The sequence below is a fragment of the Panulirus ornatus genome, chromosome 34 (assembly GCF_036320965.1).
Source record: "Panulirus ornatus isolate Po-2019 chromosome 34, ASM3632096v1, whole genome shotgun sequence".
NCBI lineage: Eukaryota > Metazoa > Arthropoda > Malacostraca > Decapoda > Palinuridae > Panulirus > Panulirus ornatus.
This window is the reverse complement of record NC_092257.1, coordinates 22,007,913-22,012,912: the sequence shown is the minus strand read 5'-3', so window position 1 is coordinate 22,012,912 and position 5,000 is coordinate 22,007,913. Positions and strand designations below refer to the sequence as shown.

At 62.0% G+C, this 5,000-nt stretch overlaps 1 protein-coding gene across 1 annotated transcript in view; it reads left to right on the top strand.

Annotated features, from left to right (window-relative positions):
• Window positions 1-5,000, top strand: part of LOC139759991 (uncharacterized) — a 575,904-nt gene that overhangs the window by 240,860 nt on the left and 330,044 nt on the right. The window lies entirely within an intron of this gene.

The following is a 5,000-nucleotide window of genomic DNA, read 5'->3' as shown; positions in this document are numbered from 1 at the left end:
TGTGTGGGGTGTTGACCGTGCTGGTATGTGTGGGGTGTTGACCGTGCTGGTGTGTGTGGGGTGTTGACCGTGCTGGTGTGTGTGGGGTGTTGACCGTGCTGGTGTGTGTGGGGTGTTGACCGTGCTGGTATGTGTGGGGGTGTTGACCGTGCTGGGGTGTGGGGTGTTGACCGTGCTGGTGTGTGTGGGGTGTTGACCGTGCTGGGGTGTGGGGTGTTGACCGTGCTGGTTGTGGCGTGGGGTGTTTGACCGTGCTGGTGTGTGTGGGGTGTTGACCGTGCTGGTGTGTGTGGGGTGTTGACCGTGCTGGGTGTGTGGGGTGTTGACCGTGCTGGTGTGTGTGGGGTGTTGACCGTGCTGGTGTGTGTGGGGTGTTGACCGTGCTGGGGTGTGTGGGGTGTTGACCGTGCTGGTGTGTGTGGGGTGTTGACCGTGCTGGGTATGGGTGTTGGGTGGTGTTGGACCGTTTCTGGTGTGTGTGGTGGTGTTGACCGTGCTGGGTGTGTGGGGTGTTGACCGTGCTGGTGTGGTGGGGTGTTGACCGTGCTGGAGTGTGGGGTGTTGACCGTGCTGGTGTGTGTGGGGTTTGACCGTGCTGGTATGTGTGGGGTGTTGACCGTGCTGGTGTGTGTGGGGTGTGTGACCGTGCTGGTGTGTGTGGGTGTTGACCGTGCTTGGTGTGTGGGTGTTGACCGTGCTGGTGTGTGTGGGGGTGTTGACCGTGCTGGTGTGTGTGGGGTGTTGACTGTGCTGGTGTGTGTGGGGTGTTGACCGTGCTGGTGTGTGTGGGTGTTGACCGTGCTGGTGTGTGGGGTGTTGACCGTGCTGGGGTGTGTGGGGTGTTGACCGTGCTGGGTGTGTGTGGGGTGTTGACCGTGCTGGGGTGTGTGGGGTGTTGACCGTGCTGGTGTGTGTGGGGTGTTGACCGTGCTGGTGTGTGTGGGGTGTTGACCGTGCTGGTGTGTGTGGGGTGTTGACCGTGCTGGTGTGTGTGGGGTGTTGACGTGCTGGTGTGTGTGGGGTGTTGACCGTGCTGGGTGTGTGGGGTGTTGACCGTGCTGGTGTGTGTGGGGTGTTGACCGTGCTGGTGTGTGTGGGGTGTTGACCGTGCTGGGGTGTGTGGGGTGTTGACCGTGCTGGGGTGTGTGGGGTGTTGACCGTGCTGGTGTGTGTGGGGTGTTGACCGTGCTGGTGTGTGGGGGGTGTTGACCGTGCTGGGGTGTGTGGGTGTTGACCGTGCTGGGGTGTGGGTGTTGACCGTGCTGTGTGTGTGGGGTGTTGACCGTGCTGGTGTGTGTGGGGTGTTGACCGTGCTGGTATTGTGGGGTGTTGACCGTGCTGGTGTGTGTGGGGTGTTGACCGTGCTGGGGGTGTGGGGGTGTTGACCGTGCTGGTGTGTGTGGGTGTTGACCGTGCTGGGTGTGTGGGGTGTTGACCGTGCTGGATGTGTGGGGTGTTGACCGTGCTGGTGTGTGGGGTGTTGACCGTGCTGGTGTGTGTGGGGTGTTGACCGTGCTGGTGTGTGTGGGGTGTTGACCGTGCTGGGTGTGTTGGGGTGTTGACCGTGCTGGTGTGGTGGGTGTTGACCGTGCTGGTGTGTGTGGGGTGTTGACCGTGCTGGTGTGTGTGGGGTGTTGACCGTGCTGGGGTGTGTGGTGGTGTTGACCGTGCTGGGTGTGTGGGGTGTTGACCGTGCTGGTGTGTGTGGGGTGTTGACCGTGCTGGTGTGTGTGGGGTGTTGACCGTGCTGGTGTGTGTGGGGTGTTGACCGTGCTGGTGTGTGGGGTGTTGACCGTGCTGGTGTGTGTGGGGTGTTGACCGTGCTGGTGTGTGTGGGGTGTTGACCGTGCTGGGGTGTGTAGGGTGTTGACCGTGCTGGTGTGTGTGGGGTGTTGACCGTGCTGGGGTGTGTGGGTGTTGACCGTGCTGGTGTGTGTGGGGTGTTGACCGTGCTGGTGTGTGTGGGGTGTTGACCGTGCTGGTGTGTGTGGGGTGTTGACCGTGCTGGGGGGGTGTGGGGTGTTGACCATGCTGGGGGTGTGTGGGGTGTTGACCATGCTGGGGTGTGTGGGGTGTTGACCGTGCTGGTGTGTGTGGGGTGTTGACCATGCTGGGGTGTGTGGGGTGTTGACCGTGCTGGTGTGTGTGGGGTGTTGACCGTGCTGGGGGGTGTGGGGTGTTGACCGTGCTGGGGTGTGTGGGGTGTTGACCGTGCTGGGGTGTGTGGGGTGTTGACCATGCTGGGGTGTGTGGGGTGTTGACCATGCTGGGGTGTGTGGGGTGTTGACCGTGCTGGGGTGTGTGGGGTGTTGACCGTGCTGGTGTGTGTGGGGTGTTGACCATGCTGGGGGTGTGTGGGGTGTTGACCATGCTGGGGTGTGTGGGGTGTTGACCGTGCTGGTGTGTGTGGGGTGTTGACCATGCTGGGGTGTGTGGGGTGTTGACCATGCTGGGGTGTGTGGGGTGTTGACCATGCTGGGGTATGTCATTGCCTGTAGCAAGCCACGCCCCTCACCCCTGTGATGGTGGTGTCTCGTCGTCAGGGGGGGAAAGGGTATACTGCCACGATCACCCAGGCCTCTCTCTCTCTCTCTCTCTCTCTCTCTCTCTCTCTCTCTCTCTCTCTCTCTCTCTCTCTCTCTCTCTCTCTCTCTCCCAGACGGGGGGAGCGTCCCCTGGGAGGGCTGGCTGTCTGTTCCTCCACTGTTCGCCGTTTCAAGTGTTCTCCCTCCTCCCTGGTCCTCCTCCTCCTCCCTGGTCCTCCTCCTCCTCCCTGGTCCTCCTCCTCCCTGGTCCTCCTCCTCCTCCCTGGTCCTCCTCCTCCTCCTCCTCCCTGGTCCTCCTCCTCCTCCTCCCTGGTCCTCCTCCTCCCTGGTCCTCCTCCTCCCTGGTCCTCCTCCTCCTCCTCCTCCCTGGTCCTCCTCCTCCCTGGTCCTCCTCCTCCCTGGTCCTCCTCCTCCCTGGTCCTCCTCCCTGGTCCTCCTCCTCCTCCTCCCTGGTCCTCCTCCTCCCTGGTCCTCCTCCTCCCTGGTCCTCCTCCTCCTCCTCCCTGGTCCTCCTCCTCCTCCCTGGTCCTCCTCCTCCTCCTCCCTGGTCCTCCTCCTCCCTGGTCCTCCTCCTCCTCCTCCCTGGTCCTCCTCCTCCCTGGTCCTCCTCCTCCTCCCTGGTCCTCCTCCTCCTCCTCCCTGGTCCTCCTCCTCCCTGGTCCTCTTCCTCCTCCTCCCTGGTCCTCCTCCTCCCTGGTCCTCCTCCTCCTCCTCCTTGGTCCTCCTCCTCCCTGGTCCTCCTCCTCCTCCTCCCTGCTCCTCCTCCTCCTCCTCCCTGGTCCTCCTCCTCCCTGGTCCTCCTCCTCCCTGGTCCTCCTCCTCCCTGGTCCTCCTCCTCCCTGCTCCTCCTCCTCCTCCTCCCTGGTCCTCCTCCTCCCTGGTCCTCCTCCTCCCTGGTCCTCCTCCTCCCTGCTCCTCCTCCTCCTCCTCCCTGGTCCTCCTCCTCCCTGGTCCTCCTCCTCCCTGGTCCTCCTCCTCCCTGGTCCTCCTCCTCCCTGCTCCTCCTCCTCCTCCTCCCTGGTCCTCCTCCTCCCTGGTCCTCCCTCCTCCTCCTCCTCCTCCTCCCTGGTCCTCCTCCTCCCTGGTCCTCCCTGCTCCTCCTCCTCCTCCTCCCTGGTCCTCCTCCTCCCTGGTCCTCCTCCTCCTCCTCCCTGGTCCTCCTCCTCCTCCCTGGTCCTCCTCCTCCTCCTCCCTGGTCCTCCTCCTCCCTGGTCCTCCTCCTCCTCCTCCCTGGTCCTCCTCCTCCCTGGTCCTCCTCCTCCTCCCTGGTCCTCCTCCTCCTCCTCCCTGGTCCTCCTCCTCCCTGGTCCTCTTCCTCCTCCTCCCTGGTCCTCCTTCTCCCTGGTCCTCCTCCTCCTCCTCCTTGGTCCTCCTCCTCCCTGGTCCTCCTCCTCCTCCTCCCTGCTCCTCCTCCTCCTCCTCCCTGGTCCTCCTCCTCCCTGGTCCTCCTCCTCCCTGGTCCTCCTCCTCCCTGGTCCTCCTCCTCCCTGCTCCTCCTCCTCCCTGCTCCTCCTCCTCCTCCTCCCTGGTCCTCCTCCTCCCTGGTCCTCCTCCTCCCTGGTCCTCCTCCTCCCTGGTCCTCCTCCTCCCTGCTCCTCCTCCTCCTCCTCCCTGGTCCTCCTCCTCCCTGGTCCTCCCTGCTCCTCCTCCTCCTCCTCCCTGGTCCTCCTCCTCCCTGGTCCTCCCTGCTCCTCCTCCTCCTCCTCCCTGGTCCTCCTCCTCGAGCGTCTTCGTGTTTGGCCTCGTCTGTTTCGCAAGACTGACAGTGGAACCCACACACTGGGCTCCTCTGTGTACCTGTGTGTGTGTGTGTGTGTGTGTTAGAGAGAGAGAGAGAGAGAGAGAGAGAGAGAGAGAGAGAGAGAGAGAGAGAGAGAGAGAGAGAGAGAGAGAGGCGCTAAAGGGGTGGGGTTTAAGGGAAAGGTATGAAGAGAAAGAAAGAAAGAAAGAAAGAGAATCGAGAGGAGGTCTTGATGGAGGGAAGGGAGGGGGGGAAGGGGTGGTATGGAGGGAGTGAGGGAGGGTAGGGGGATGATCATCCCCCTACCCTCCCTCCCTCACTCCCTCCATGAGCTGGTGGAAGCCTTACTGTATATAAACCTGTGATGACCGGGATTTATATATATAAACTATATACATCCCACACCACCTGGCCTGCTGGGGGAGGGGGTGGTGGAGGGAAAAGCTTGAGGGATGGGAGGGGAAGGTTTGATGGGTGGAAGGGAAAGCTTGAAGGGTAGAGGTTTAAAGCTTGATGGGTAGAAGGGAAAGCTTGATTGGTGGAAGGGTAAAGCTTGATGTTGGAAAGGAAAGCTTGATGGATAGAGTGTAAAGCTTGATGGTGGAAGGGAAAGCTTGATTTTAAAGTGTAAAGCTTGATGGGTGGAAGGGAAAGCTTGATGTTTAGAGTGTAAAGCTTGATGGGTGGAAGGGAAAGCTTGATTGGTGGAAGGG